This window comes from Pseudophryne corroboree, unplaced genomic scaffold, assembly GCF_028390025.1.
Source record: "Pseudophryne corroboree isolate aPseCor3 unplaced genomic scaffold, aPseCor3.hap2 scaffold_3259, whole genome shotgun sequence".
Taxonomy (NCBI): domain Eukaryota; kingdom Metazoa; phylum Chordata; class Amphibia; order Anura; family Myobatrachidae; genus Pseudophryne; species Pseudophryne corroboree.
In genome coordinates, this window is record NW_026969943.1 from 1 (window position 1) to 16,560 (window position 16,560).

General features: G+C 35.7%; 5 non-coding genes across 5 annotated transcripts; all 5 read right to left on the reverse strand.

The window, feature by feature from the left end:
- Positions 1-4,799: 4,799 nt before the first annotated feature.
- TRNAI-UAU (transfer RNA isoleucine (anticodon UAU)) lies at positions 4,800-4,892 on the reverse strand. Its single transcript is given in 2 exon segments — positions 4,800-4,835; positions 4,855-4,892. It is a non-coding gene; the product is annotated as a tRNA-Ile (tRNA).
- A 2,605-nt stretch (positions 4,893-7,497) lies between these two features.
- TRNAI-UAU (transfer RNA isoleucine (anticodon UAU)) lies at positions 7,498-7,590 on the reverse strand. The gene is given in 2 exon segments: positions 7,498-7,533; positions 7,553-7,590. It is a non-coding gene; the product is annotated as a tRNA-Ile (tRNA).
- Positions 7,591-9,290: 1,700 nt separating this feature from the next.
- Positions 9,291-9,383, reverse strand: TRNAI-UAU (transfer RNA isoleucine (anticodon UAU)). The gene is given in 2 exon segments: positions 9,291-9,326; positions 9,346-9,383. It is a non-coding gene; the product is annotated as a tRNA-Ile (tRNA).
- A 3,504-nt stretch (positions 9,384-12,887) lies between these two features.
- On the reverse strand, positions 12,888-12,980 carry TRNAI-UAU (transfer RNA isoleucine (anticodon UAU)). Its single transcript is given in 2 exon segments — positions 12,888-12,923; positions 12,943-12,980. It is a non-coding gene; the product is annotated as a tRNA-Ile (tRNA).
- Positions 12,981-14,680: 1,700 nt separating this feature from the next.
- Positions 14,681-14,773, reverse strand: TRNAI-UAU (transfer RNA isoleucine (anticodon UAU)). The gene is given in 2 exon segments: positions 14,681-14,716; positions 14,736-14,773. It is a non-coding gene; the product is annotated as a tRNA-Ile (tRNA).
- Positions 14,774-16,560: the final 1,787 nt, after the last annotated feature.

The following is a 16,560-nucleotide window of genomic DNA, read 5'->3' on the forward strand; positions in this document are numbered from 1 at the left end:
TACTAACCAGAGCTGTCAGTATGGATTATCATGCTATATTGCAGAAAATCAATTTGATGCAACTGCTTTACCAACAGTATGTTAATCTTTTCCATTGCTGTTTTGTTGGCTGACTGAAGGAAGATATGCAGTGCATTTGAACCAAAGCAGATGTGTGCTGACAACTTAAATGCACAATCATGTTTGTGTGCTTTCTTTCTTTCTTTCTTTCTTTCTTTCTTTCTTTCTTTCTTTCTTCCATCCTTTGTAATATCATATTAAATATTAAGGTAGCAGTTTATAATCAATGACTAATGACAAGGAAAAAAAATAGTATACAAAGATGCTCCAGGTGAGGCTTGAACTCAAAACCTCGGCATTGCTCAACAGATACTGTCTTATAAGTACCGTGCACAGACCAATTGCGCCACTGGAGCAATTTCTAGCATTAATTGGTTATGCTAGATGTGGATTTTATTCAATACAATCAGTACAGTCATAAGAATTGAAAAAGAAAATCATTTTTGGTGATGAATGATGAGCAACAAAGGAACATGCATGCCAGATGGCACTTGAATAAGCTGTCCACGGTGATAGAAAAGGTTTAAAAAAAAACAACAACAATGTTATTTTTGTCATATTTTAGCTTCTGTGGTCATTTTTTACAAGCTAAGCACTGCAAGACTGTTTTACTGTTGAAGCAAGGATAAAATATCAACTCTAGTGATGAGGCACTTGCTGTAATGACTTCCAACTCAGACGGGACTTAAACCCACAACCACTGGCTTAGGAGAACAGTGCCTTATCCATTATGGCAGTGGTGCTTACTGATGTCCTTATTTAAGACTGATAGGTTTTTAATAGTCAATTATTTATTTTTGAAAAAAAGTGAAGCTGTTTACTGTGTTCTTTGCATTACCAAGTCCAGCAAGAAATGTGCTGGTACTAACCAGAGCTGTCAGTATGGATTATCATGCTATATTGCAGAAAATCAATTTGATGCAACTGCTTTACCAACAGTATGTTAATCTTTTCCATTGCTGTTTTGTTGGCTGACTGAAGGAAGATATGCAGTGCATTTGAACCAAAGCAGATGTGTGCTGACAACTTAAATGCACAATCATGTTTGTGTTTTTTCTTTCTTTCTTCCATCCTTTGTAATATCATATTAAATATTAAGGTAGCAGTTTATAATCAATGACTAATGACATAAGAAAAGGAAAAAAAACAGTATACAAAGATGCTCCAGGTGAGGCTTGAACTCACAACCTCAGCATTGCTCAACAGATACTGTCTTATATGTACCGCGCGCTGACCAATTGCGCCACTGGAGCACTTTGCAGCATTAATTGGTTATGCTAGATGTGGATTTTATTCAATACAATCAGTATAGTCATAAGAATTGAAAAAGAAAATCATTTTTGGTGATGAATGATGAGCAACAAAGGAAAATGCATGCCAGATGGCACTTGAATAAGCTATCCACGGTGATAGAAAAGGTTTAAATAACAACAACAACAACAATGTTATAATAATTAATGTCATATTTTAGCTTCTGTGGTCATTTTTTACAAGCTAAACACTGCAAGACTGTTTTACAGTTGAAGCAAGGATAAAATATCAACTCTAGTGATGAGACACTTGCTGTAATGACTTCCACCCCATATGGGACTTGGACCTCCTGGCTTAGGAGGGCAGTGACTTATCCATTATGCCAGTGGTGCTTACTGATGTCCTTATTTAAGACTGATAGGTTTTTAAGAGTCAATTATTTATTTTTGAAGAAAAGTGAAGCTGTTTACTGTGTTCTTTGCATTGCCAAGTCCAGCAAGAAATGTGCTGGTACTATCCAGAGCTGTCAGTATGGATTATCATGCTATATTGCAGAAAATCAATTTGATGCAACTGCTTTACCAACAGTATGTTAATCTTTTCCACTGCTGTTTTGTTGGCTGACTGAAGGAAGATATGCAGTGCATTTGAACCAAAGCAGATGTGTGCTGACAACTTAAATGCACAATCATGTTTGTGTTTTTTCTTTCTTTCTTCCATCCTTTGTAATATCATATTAAATATTAAGGTAGCAGTTTATAATCAATGACTAATGACAAGGAAAAAAAACAGTATACAAAGATGTTCCAGGTGATGCTTGAACTCAAAACCTCGGCAATGCTCAACAGATACTGTCTTATAAGTACCGCGCGCAGACCAATTGCGCCACTGGAGCACTTTGCAGCATTAGTTGGTTATGCTAGATGTGGATTTTATTCAATACAATCAGTACAGTCATAAGAATTGAAAAAGAAAATCATTTTTGGTGATGAATGATGAGCAACAAAGGAACATGCATGCCAGATGGCACTTGAATAAGCTGTCCACGGTGATAGAAAAGGTTTAAAAAAAAAAAACAACAATGTTATTTTTGTCATATTTTAGCTTCTGTGGTCATTTTTTACAAGCTAAGCACTGCAAGACTGTTTTACTGTTGAAGCAAGGATAAAATATCAACTCTAGTGATGAGGCACTTGCTGTAATGACTTCCAACTCAGACGGGACTTAAACCCACAACCACTGGCTTAGGAGAACAGTGCCTTATCCATTATGGCAGTGGTGCTTACTGATGTCCTTATTTAAGACTGATAGGTTTTTAATAGTCAATTATTTATTTTTGAAAAAAAGTGAAGCTGTTTACTGTGTTCTTTGCATTACCAAGTCCAGCAAGAAATGTGCTGGTACTAACCAGAGCTGTCAGTATGGATTATCATGCTATATTGCAGAAAATCAATTTGATGCAACTGCTTTACCAACAGTATGTTAATCTTTTCCATTGCTGTTTTGTTGGCTGACTGAAGGAAGATATGCAGTGCATTTGAACCAAAGCAGATGTGTGCTGACAACTTAAATGCACAATCATGTTTGTGTTTTTTCTTTCTTTCTTCCATCCTTTGTAATATCATATTAAATATTAAGGTAGCAGTTTATAATCAATGACTAATGACATAAGAAAAGGAAAAAAAACAGTATACAAAGATGCTCCAGGTGAGGCTTGAACTCACAACCTCAGCATTGCTCAACAGATACTGTCTTATATGTACCGCGCGCTGACCAATTGCGCCACTGGAGCACTTTGCAGCATTAATTGGTTATGCTAGATGTGGATTTTATTCAATACAATCAGTATAGTCATAAGAATTGAAAAAGAAAATCATTTTTGGTGATGAATGATGAGCAACAAAGGAAAATGCATGCCAGATGGCACTTGAATAAGCTATCCACGGTGATAGAAAAGGTTTAAATAACAACAACAACAACAATGTTATAATAATTAATGTCATATTTTAGCTTCTGTGGTCATTTTTTACAAGCTAAACACTGCAAGACTGTTTTACAGTTGAAGCAAGGATAAAATATCAACTCTAGTGATGAGACACTTGCTGTAATGACTTCCACCCCATATGGGACTTGGACCTCCTGGCTTAGGAGGGCAGTGACTTATCCATTATGCCAGTGGTGCTTACTGATGTCCTTATTTAAGACTGATAGGTTTTTAATAGTCAATTATTTATTTTTGAAGAAAAGTGAAGCTGTTTACTGTGTTCTTTGCATTGCCAAGTCCAGCAAGAAATGTGCTGGTACTATCCAGAGCTGTCAGTATGGATTATCATGCTATATTGCAGAAAATCAATTTGATGCAACTGCTTTACCAACAGTATGTTAATCTTTTCCACTGCTGTTTTGTTGGCTGACTGAAGGAAGATATGCAGTGCATTTGAACCAAAGCAGATGTGTGCTGACAACTTAAATGCACAATCATGTTTGTGTTTTTTCTTTCTTTCTTCCATCCTTTGTAATATCATATTAAATATTAAGGTAGCAGTTTATAATCAATGACTAATGACAAGGAAAAAAAACAGTATACAAAGATGTTCCAGGTGATGCTTGAACTCAAAACCTCGGCAATGCTCAACAGATACTGTCTTATAAGTACCGCGCGCAGACCAATTGCGCCACTGGAGCACTTTGTAGTTTTAATTTGTTATGCTAGATGTGGATTTTATTCAATACAATCAGTACAGTCATAAGAATTGAAAAAGAAAATCATTTTTGGTGATGAATGATGAGCAACAAAGGAACATGCATGCCAGATGGCACTTGAATAATCTGCCCACGATGATAGAAAAGGTTTAAAAAAAAACAACAACAATGTTATTTTTGTCATATTTTAGCTTCTGTGGTCATTTTTTACAAGCTAAACACTGCAAGACTGTTTTACAGTTGAAGCAAGGATAAAATATCAACTCTAGTGATGAGGCACTTGCTGTAATGACTTCCAACTCAGACGGGACTTAAACCCACAACCACTGGCTTAGGAGAACAGTGCCTTATCCATTATGCCAGTTGTGCTTACTGATGTCCTTATTTAAGACTGATAGGTTTTTAATAGTCAATTATTTATTTTTGAAAAAAAGTGAAGCTGTTTACTGTGTTCTTTGCATTACCAAGTCCAGCAAGAAATGTGCTGGTACTAACCAGAGCTGTCAGTATGGATTATCATGCTATATTGCAGAAAATCAATTTGATGCAACTGCTTTACCAACAGTATGTTAATCTTTTCCATTGCTGTTTTGTTGGCTGACTGAAGGAAGATATGCAGTGCATTTGAACCAAAGCAGATGTGTGCTGACAACTTAAATGCACAATCATGTTTGTGTTTTTTCTTTCTTTCTTCCATCCTTTGTAATATCATATTAAATATTAAGGTAGCAGTTTATAATCAATGACTAATGACATAAGAAAAGGAAAAAAACAATGTACAAAGATGCTCCAGGTGAGGCTTGAACTCACAACCTCAGCATTGCTCAACAGATACTGTCTTATAAGTACCGCGCGCTGACCAATTGCGCCACTGGAGCACTTTGCAGCATTTATTGGTTATGCTAGATGTTGATTTTATTCAATACAATCAGTACAGTCATAAGAATTGAAAAAGAAAATCATTTTTGGTGATGAATGATGAGCAACAAAGGAACATGCATGCTAGATGGCACTTGAATAAGCTGTCCACGGTGATAGAAAAGGTTTAAAAAACAACAACAACAATGTTATCATAATTAATGTCATATTTTAGCTTCTGTGGTCATTTTTTACAAGCTAAACACTGCAAGACTGTTTTACAGTTGAAGCAAGGATAAAATATCAACTCTAGTGATGAGACACTTGCTGTAAATAACTTCCAACTCAGACGGGACTTAAACCCACAATCACTGGCTTAGGAGAACAGTGCCTTACCCATTATGCCAGTGGTGCTTACTGATGTCTTTATTTAAGACTGATAGGTTTTTAATAGTCAATTATTTATGTTTGAAAAACATTGAAGCTGTTTACTGTGTTCTTTGCATTACCAAGTCCTGAAAGAAATGTGCTGGTACTATCCAGAGCTCTCAGTATGGATTATCATGCTATATTGCAGAAAATCAATTTGATGCAACTGCTTTACCAACAGTATGTTAATCTTTTCCATTGCTGTTTTGTTGGCTGACTGAAGGAAGATATGCAGTGCATTTGAACCAAAGCAGATGTGTGCTGACAAATTAAATGCACAATCATGTTTGTGTTTTTTCTTTCTTTCTTCCATCCTTTGTAATATCATATTAAATATTAAGGTAGCAGTTTATAATCAATGACTAATGACAAGGGAAAAAAACAGTATACAAAGATGTTCCAGGTGAGGCTTGAACTCAAAACCTCGGCATTGCTCAACAGATACTGTCTTATAAGTACCGCGCGCAGACCAATTGCGCCACTGGAGCACTTTGTAGTTTTAATTTGTTATGCTAGATGTGGATTTTATTCAATACAATCAGTACAGTCATAAGAATTGAAAAAGAAAATCATTTTTGGTGATGAATGATGAGCAACAAAGGAACATGCATGCCAGATGGCACTTGAATAATCTGCCCACGATGATAGAAAAGGTTTAAAAAAAAACAACAACAATGTTATTTTTGTCATATTTTAGCTTCTGTGGTCATTTTTTACAAGCTAAACACTGCAAGACTGTTTTACAGTTGAAGCAAGGATAAAATATCAACTCTAGTGATGAGGCACTTGCTGTAATGACTTCCAACTCAGACGGGACTTAAACCCACAACCACTGGCTTAGGAGAACAGTGCCTTATCCATTATGGCAGTGGTGCTTACTGATGTCCTTATTTAAGACTGATAGGTTTTTAATAGTCAATTATTTATTTTTGAAAAAAAGTGAAGCTGTTTACTGTGTTCTTTGCATTACCAAGTCCAGCAAGAAATGTGCTGGTACTAACCAGAGCTGTCAGTATGGATTATCATGCTATATTGCAGAAAATCAATTTAATGCAACTGCTTTACCAACAGTATGTTAATCTTTTCCATTGCTGTTTTGTTGGCTGACTGAAGGAAGATATGCAGTGCATTTGAACCAAAGCAGATGTGTGCTGACAACTTAAATGCACAATCATGTTTGTGTTTTTTCTTTCTTTCTTCCATCCTTTGTAATATCATATTAAATATTAAGGTAGCAGTTTATAATCAATGACTAATGACATAAGAAAAGGAAAAAAAAACAGTATACAAAAATGCTCCATGTGAGGCTTGAACTCACAACCTCGGCATTGCTCAACAGATTCTGTCTTATAAGTACCGTGCGCTGACTAATTGCGCCACTGGAGCGCTTTTCAGCATTAATTGGTTATGCTAGATGTGGATTTTATTCAATACAATCAGTACAGTCATAAGAATTGAAAAAGAAAATCATTTTTGGTGATGAATGATGAGCAACAAAGGAACATGCATGCCAGATGGCACTTGAATAAGCTGTCCACGGTGATAGAAAAGGTTTAAAAAACAACAACAACAATGTTATCATAATTAATGTCATATTTTAGCTTCTGTGGTCATTTTTTACAAGCTAAACGCTGCAAGACTGTTTTACAGTTGAAGCAAGGATAAAATATCAACTCTAGTGATGAGACACTTGCTGTAATGACTTCCAACTCAGACGGGACTTAAACCAACAACCACTGGCTTAGGAGAACAGTGCCTTACCCATTATGCCAGTGGTGCTTACTGATGTTCTTATTTAGGACAGTTAGGTTTTTAATAGTCAATTATTTATTTTTGAAAAAAATTGAAGCTGTTAACTGTGTTCTTTGCATTACCAAGTCCAGCAAGAAATGTGCTGGTACTATCCAGAGCTGTCAGTATGGATTATCATGCTATATTGCAGAAAATCAATTTGATGCAACTGCTTTACCAACAGTATGTTAATCTTTTCCATTGCTGTTTTGTTGGCTGACTGAAGGAAGATATGCAGTGCATTTGAACCAAAGCAGATGTGTGCTGACAAATTAAATGCACAATCATGTTTGTGTTTTTTCTTTCTTTCTTCCATCCTTTGTAATATCATATTAAATATTAAGGTAGCAGTTTATAATCAATGACTAATGACATAAGAAAAGGAAAAAAAACAGTGTACAAAGATGCTCCAGGTGAGGCTTGAACTCACAACCTCAGCATTGCTCAACAGATACTGTCTTATAAGTACCGCGCGCTGACCAATTGCGCCACTGGAGCACTTTGCAGCATTTATTGGTTATGCTAGATGTGGATTTTATTCAATACAATCAGTACAGTCATAAGAATTGAAAAAGAAAATCATTTTTGGTGATGAATGATGAGCAACAAAGGAACATGCATGCTAGATCGCACTTGAATAAGCTGTCCACGGTGATAGAAAAGGTTTAAAAACAACAACAACAATGTTATCATAATTAATGTCATATTTTAGCTTCTGTGGTCATTTTTTACAAGCTAAACACTGCAAGACTGTTTTACAGTTGAAGCAAGGATAAAATATCAACTCTAGTGATGAGACACTTGCTGTAAATAACTTCCAACTCAGACGGGACTTAAACCCACAATCACTGGCTTAGGAGAACAGTGCCTTACCCATTATGCCAGTGGTGCTTACTGATGTCTTTATTTAAGACTGATAGGTTTTTAATAGTCAATTATTTATGTTTGAAAAAAATTGAAGCTGTTTACTGTGTTCTTTGCATTACCAAGTCCTGCAAGAAATGTGCTGGTACTATCCAGAGCTGTCAGTATGGATTATCATGCTATATTGCAGAAAATCAATTTGATGCAACTGCTTTACCAACAGTATGTTAATCTTTTCCATTGCTGTTTTGTTGGCTGACTGAAGGAAGATATGCAGTGCATTTGAACCAAAGCAGATGTGTGCTGACAACTTAAATGCACAATCATGTTTGTGTTTTTTCTTTCTTTCTTCCATCATTTGTAATATCATATTAAATATTAAGGTAGCAGTTTATAATCAATGACTAATGACAAGGAAAAAAAACAGTATACAAAGATGTTCCAGGTGAGGCTTGAACTCAAAACCTCAGCATTGCTCAACAGATACTGTCTTATAAGTACCGCGCGCAGACCAATTGCGCCACTGGAGCACTTTGTAGTTTTAATTTGTTATGCTAGATGTGGATTTTATTCAATACAATCAGTACAGTCATAAGAATTGAAAAAGAAAATCATTTTTGGTGATGAATGATGAGCAACAAAGGAACATGCATGCCAGATGGCACTTGAATAATCTGCCCACGATGATAGAAAAGGTTTAAAAAAAAACAACAACAATGTTATTTTTGTCATATTTTAGCTTCTGTGGTCATTTTTTACAAGCTAAACACTGCAAGACTGTTTTACAGTTGAAGCAAGGATAAAATATCAACTCTAGTGATGAGACACTTGCTGTAATGACTTCCAACTCAGACGGGACTTAAACCCACAACCACTGGCTTAGGAGAACAGTGCCTTATCCATTATGCCAGTTGTGCTTACTGATGTCCTTATTTAAGACTGATAGGTTTTTAATAGTCAATTATTTATTTTTGAAAAAAAGTGAAGCTGTTTACTGTGTTCTTTGCATTACCAAGTCCAGCAAGAAATGTGCTGGTACTAACCTGAGCTGTCAGTATGGATTATCATGCTATATTGCAGAAAATCAATTTGATGCAACTGCTTTACCAACAGTATGTTAATCTTTTCCACTGCTGTTTTGTTGGCTGACTGAAGGAAGATATGCAGTGCATTTGAACCAAAGCAGATGTGTGCTGACAACTTAAATGCACAATCATGTTTGTGTTTTTTCTTTCTTTCTTCCATCCTTTGTAATATCATATTAAATATTAAGGTAGCAGTTTATAATCAATGACTTATGACATAAGAAAAGGAAAAAAAACAGTATACAAAGATGCTCCAGGTGAGGCTTGAACTCACAACCTCGGCATTGCTCAACAGATACTGTCTTATAAGTACCGCGCGCTGACCAATTGTGCCACTGGAGCTCTTTGTAGCATTAATTGGTTATGCTAGATGTGGATTTTATTCAATACAATCAGTACAGTCATAAGAATTGAAAAAGAAAATCATTTTTGGTGATGAATGATGAGCAACAAAGGAACATGCATGCCAGATGGCACTTGAATAATCTGCCCACGATGATAGAAAAGGTTTAAAAAAAAACAACAACAATGTTATTTTTGTCATATTTTAGCTTCTGTGGTCATTTTTTACAAGCTAAACACTGCAAGACTGTTTTACAGTTGAAGCAAGGATAAAATATCAACTCTAGTGATGAGGCACTTGCTGTAATGACTTCCAACTCAGACGGGACTTAAACCCACAACCACTGGCTTAGGAGAACAGTGCCTTATCCATTATGCCAGTTGTGCTTACTGATGTCCTTATTTAAGACTGATAGGTTTTTAATAGTCAATTATTTATTTTTGAAAAAAAGTGAAGCTGTTTACTGTGTTCTTTGCATTACCAAGTCCAGCAAGAAATGTGCTGGTACTAACCAGAGCTGTCAGTATGGATTATCATGCTATATTGCAGAAAATCAATTTGATGCAACTGCTTTACCAACAGTATGTTAATCTTTTCCATTGCTGTTTTGTTGGCTGACTGAAGGAAGATATGCAGTGCATTTGAACCAAAGCAGATGTGTGCTGACAACTTAAATGCACAATCATGTTTGTGTTTTTTCTTTCTTTCTTCCATCCTTTGTAATATCATATTAAATATTAAGGTAGCAGTTTATAATCAATGACTAATGACATAAGAAAAGGAAAAAAACAATGTACAAAGATGCTCCAGGTGAGGCTTGAACTCACAACCTCAGCATTGCTCAACAGATACTGTCTTATAACTACCGCGCGCTGACCAATTGCGCCACTGGAGCACTTTGCAGCATTTATTGGTTATGCTAGATGTTGATTTTATTCAATACAATCAGTACAGTCATAAGAATTGAAAAAGAAAATCATTTTTGGTGATGAATGATGAGCAACAAAGGAACATGCATGCTAGATGGCACTTGAATAAGCTGTCCACGGTGATAGAAAAGGTTTAAAAAACAACAACAACAACAATGTTATCATAATTAATGTCATATTTTAGCTTCTGTGGTCATTTTTTACAAGCTAAACACTGCAAGACTGTTTTACAGTTGAAGCAAGGATAAAATATCAACTCTAGTGATGAGACACTTGCTGTAAATAACTTCCAACTCAGACGGGACTTAAACCCACAATCACTGGCTTAGGAGAACAGTGCCTTACCCATTATGCCAGTGGTGCTTACTGATGTCTTTATTTAAGACTGATAGGTTTTTAATAGTCAATTATTTATGTTTGAAAAACATTGAAGCTGTTTACTGTGTTCTTTGCATTACCAAGTCCTGAAAGAAATGTGCTGGTACTACCCAGAGCTCTCAGTATGGATTATCATGCTATATTGCAGAAAATCAATTTGATGCAACTGCTTTACCAACAGTATGTTAATCTTTTCCACTGCTGTTTTGTTGGCTGACTGAAGGAAGATATGCAGTGCATTTGAACCAAAGCAGATGTGTGCTGACAAATTAAATGCACAATCATGTTTGTGTTTTTTCTTTCTTTCTTCCATCCTTTGTAATATCATATTAAATATTAAGGTAGCAGTTTATAATCAATGACTAATGACAAGGGAAAAAAACAGTATACAAAGATGTTCCAGGTGAGGCTTGAACTCAAAACCTCGGCATTGCTCAACAGATACTGTCTTATAAGTACCGCGCGCAGACCAATTGCGCCACTGGAGCACTTTGTAGTTTTAATTTGTTATGCTAGATGTGGATTTTATTCAATACAATCAGTACAGTCATAAGAATTGAAAAAGAAAATCATTTTTGGTGATGAATGATGAGCAACAAAGGAACATGCATGCCAGATGGCACTTGAATAATCTGCCCACGATGATAGAAAAGGTTTAAAAAAAAACAACAACAATGTTATTTTTGTCATATTTTAGCTTCTGTGGTCATTTTTTACAAGCTAAACACTGCAAGACTGTTTTACAGTTGAAGCAAGGATAAAATATCAACTCTAGTGATGAGGCACTTGCTGTAATGACTTCCAACTCAGACGGGACTTAAACCCACAACCACTGGCTTAGGAGAACAGTGCCTTATCCATTATGGCAGTGGTGCTTACTGATGTCCTTATTTAAGACTGATAGGTTTTTAATAGTCAATTATTTATTTTTGAAAAAAAGTGAAGCTGTTTACTGTGTTCTTTGCATTACCAAGTCCAGCAAGAAATGTGCTGGTACTAACCAGAGCTGTCAGTATGGATTATCACGCTATATTGCAGAAAATCAATTTAATGCAACTGCTTTACCAACAGTATGTTAATCTTTTCCATTGCTGTTTTGTTGGCTGACTGAAGGAAGATATGCAGTGCATTTGAACCAAAGCAGATGTGTGCTGACAACTTAAATGCACAATCATGTTTGTGTTTTTTCTTTCTTTCTTCCATCCTTTGTAATATCATATTAAATATTAAGGTAGCAGTTTATAATCAATGACTAATGACATAAGAAAAGGAAAAAAAAACAGTATACAAAAATGCTCCATGTGAGGCTTGAACTCACAACCTCGGCATTGCTCAACAGATTCTGTCTTATAAGTACCGTGCGCTGACTAATTGCGCCACTGGAGCGCTTTTCAGCATTATTTGGTTATGCTAGATGTGGATTTTATTCAATACAATCAGTACAGTCATAAGAATTGAAAAAGAAAATCATTTTTGGTGATGAATGATGAGCAACAAAGGAACATGCATGCCAGATGGCACTTGAATAAGCTGTCCACGGTGATAGAAAAGGTTTAAAAAACAACAACAACAATGTTATCATAATTAATGTCATATTTTAGCTTCTGTGGTCATTTTTTACAAGCTAAACGCTGCAAGACTGTTTTACAGTTGAAGCAAGGATAAAATATCAACTCTAGTGATGAGACACTTGCTGTAATGACTTCCAACTCAGACGGGACTTAAACCAACAACCACTGGCTTAGGAGAACAGTGCCTTACCCATTATGCCAGTGGTGCTTACTGATGTTCTTATTTAGGACAGTTAGGTTTTTAATAGTCAATTATTTATTTTTGAAAAAAATTGAAGCTGTTAACTGTGTTCTTTGCATTACCAAGTCCAGCAAGAAATGTGCTGGTACTATCCAGAGCTGTCAGTATGGATTATCATGCTATATTGCAGAAAATCAATTTGATGCAACTGCTTTACCAACAGTATGTTAATCTTTTCCATTGCTGTTTTGTTGGCTGACTGAAGGAAGATATGCAGTGCATTTGAACCAAAGCAGATGTGTGCTGACAACTTAAATGCACAATCATGTTTGTGATTTTTCTTTCTTTCTTCCATCCTTTGTAATATCATATTAAATATTAAGGTAGCAGTTTATAATCAATGACTAATGACATAAGAAAAGGAAAAAAAACAGTGTACAAAGATGCTCCAGGTGAGGCTTGAACTCACAACCTCAGCATTGCTCAACAGATACTGTCTTATAAGTACCGCGCGCTGACCAATTGCGCCACTGGAGCACTTTGCAGCATTTATTGGTTATGCTAGATGTGGATTTTATTCAATACAATCAGTACAGTCATAAGAATTGAAAAAGAAAATCATTTTTGGTGATGAATGATGAGCAACAAAGGAACATGCATGCTAGATGGCACTTGAATAAGCTGTCCACGGTGATAGAAAAGGTTTAAAAACAACAACAACAATGTTATCATAATTAATGTCATATTTTAGCTTCTGTGGTCATTTTTTACAAGCTAAACACTGCAAGACTGTTTTACAGTTGAAGCAAGGATAAAATATCAACTCTAGTGATGAGACACTTGCTGTAAATAACTTCCAACTCAGACGGGACTTAAACCCACAATCACTGGCTTAGGAGAACAGTGCCTTACCCATTATGCCAGTGGTGCTTACTGATGTCTTTATTTAAGACTGATAGGTTTTTAATAGTCAATTATTTATGTTTGAAAAAAATTTGAAGCTGTTTACTGTGTTCTTTGCATTACCAAGTCCTGCAAGAAATGTGCTGGTACTATCCAGAGCTGTCAGTATGGATTATCATGCTATATTGCAGAAAATCAATTTGATGCAACTGCTTTACCAACAGTATGTTAATCTTTTCCATTGCTGTTTTGTTGGCTGACTGAAGGAAGATATGCAGTGCATTTGAACCAAAGCAGATGTGTGCTGACAACTTAAATGCACAATCATGTTTGTGTTTTTTCTTTCTTTCTTCCATCCTTTGTAATATCATATTAAATATTAAGGTAGCAGTTTATAATCAATGACTAATGACAAGGAAAAAAAACAGTATACAAAGATGTTCCAGGTGAGGCTTGAACTCAAAACCTCGGCATTGCTCAACAGATACTGTCTTATAAGTACCGCGCGCAGACCAATTGCGCCACTGGAGCACTTTGTAGTTTTAATTTGTTATGCTAGATGTGGATTTTATTCAATACAATCAGTACAGTCATAAGAATTGAAAAAGAAAATCATTTTTGGTGATGAATGATGAGCAACAAAGGAACATGCATGCCAGATGGCACTTGAATAATCTGCCCACGATGATAGAAAAGGTTTAAAAAAAAACAACAACAATGTTATTTTTGTCATATTTTAGCTTCTGTGGTCATTTTTTACAAGCTAAACACTGCAAGACTGTTTTACAGTTGAAGCAAGGATAAAATATCAACTCTAGTGATGAGGCACTTGCTGTAATGACTTCCAACTCAGACGGGACTTAAACCCACAACCACTGGCTTAGGAGAACAGTGCCTTATCCATTATGCCAGTTGTGCTTACTGATGTCCTTATTTAAGACTGATAGGTTTTTAATAGTCAATTATTTATTTTTGAAAAAAAGTGAAGCTGTTTACTGTGTTCTTTGCATTACCAAGTCCAGCAAGAAATGTGCTGGTACTAACCAGAGCTGTCAGTATGGATTATCATGCTATATTGCAGAAAATCAATTTGATGCAACTGCTTTACCAACAGTATGTTAATCTTTTCCATTGCTGTTTTGTTGGCTGACTGAAGGAAGATATGCAGTGCATTTGAACCAAAGCAGATGTGTGCTGACAACTTAAATGCACAATCATGTTTGTGTTTTTTCTTTCTTTCTTCCATCCTTTGTAATATCATATTAAATATTAAGGTAGCAGTTTATAATCAATGACTAATGACATAAGAAAAGGAAAAAAACAATGTACAAAGATGCTCCAGGTGAGGCTTGAACTCACAACCTCAGCATTGCTCAACAGATACTGTCTTATAAGTACCGCGCGCTGACCAATTGCGCCACTGGAGCACTTTGCAGCATTTATTGGTTATGCTAGATGTTGATTTTATTCAATACAATCAGTACAGTCATAAGAATTGAAAAAGAAAATCATTTTTGGTGATGAATGATGAGCAACAAAGGAACATGCATGCTAGATGGCACTTGAATAAGCTGTCCACGGTGATAGAAAAGGTTTAAAAAACAACAACAACAATGTTATCATAATTAATGTCATATTTTAGCTTCTGTGGTCATTTTTTACAAGCTAAACACTGCAAGACTATTTTACAGTTGAAGCAAGGATAAAATATCAACTCTAGTGATGAGACACTTGCTGTAAATAACTTCCAACTCAGACAGGACTTAAACCCACAATCACTGGCTTAGGAGAACAGTGCCTTACCCATTATGCCAGTGGTGCTTACTGATGTCTTTATTTAAGACTGATAGGTTTTTAATAGTCAATTATTTATGTTTGAAAAACATTGAAGCTGTTTACTGTGTTCTTTGCATTACCAAGTCCTGAAAGAAATGTGCTGGTACTATCCAGAGCTCTCAGTATGGATTATCATGCTATATTGCAGAAAATCAATTTGATGCAACTGCTTTACCAACAGTATGTTAATCTTTTCCATTGCTGTTTTGTTGGCTGACTGAAGGAAGATATGCAGTGCATTTGAACCAAAGCAGATGTGTGCTGACAAATTAAATGCACAATCATGTTTGTGTTTTTTCTTTCTTTCTTCCATCCTTTGTAATATCATATTAAATATTAAGGTAGCAGTTTATAATCAATGACTAATGACAAGGGAAAAAAACAGTATACAAAGATGTTCCAGGTGAGGCTTGAACTCAAAACCTCGGCATTGCTCAACAGATACTGTCTTATAAGTACCGCGCGCAGACCAATTGCGCCACTGGAGCACTTTGTAGTTTTAATTTGTTATGCTAGATGTGGATTTTATTCAATACAATCAGTACAGTCATAAGAATTGAAAAAGAAAATCATTTTTGGTGATGAATGATGAGCAACAAAGGAACATGCATGCCAGATGGCACTTGAATAATCTGCCCACGATGATAGAAAAGGTTTAAAAAAAAACAACAACAATGTTATTTTTGTCATATTTTAGCTTCTGTGGTCATTTTTTACAAGCTAAACACTGCAAGACTGTTTTACAGTTGAAGCAAGGATAAAATATCAACTCTAGTGATGAGGCACTTGCTGTAATGACTTCCAACTCAGACGGGACTTAAACCCACAACCACTGGCTTAGGAGAACAGTGCCTTATCCATTATGGCAGTGGTGCTTACTGATGTCCTTATTTAAGACTGATAGGTTTTTAATAGTCAATTATTTATTTTTGAAAAAAAGTGAAGCTGTTTACTGTGTTCTTTGCATTACCAAGTCCAGCAAGAAATGTGCTGGTACTAACCAGAGCTGTCAGTATGGATTATCATGCTATATTGCAGAAAATCAATTTAATGCAACTGCTTTACCAACAGTATGTTAATCTTTTCCATTGCTGTTTTGTTGGCTGACTGAAGGAAGATATGCAGTGCATTTGAACCAAAGCAGATGTGTGCTGACAACTTAAATGCACAATCATGTTTGTGTTTTTTCTTTCTTTCTTCCATCCTTTGTAATATCATATTAAATATTAAGGTAGCAGTTTATAATCAATGACTAATGACATAAGAAAAGGAAAAAAAAACAGTATACAAAAATGCTCCATGTGAGGCTTGAACTCACAACCTCGGCATTGCTCAACAGATTCTGTCTTATAAGTACCGTGCGCTGACTAATTGCGCC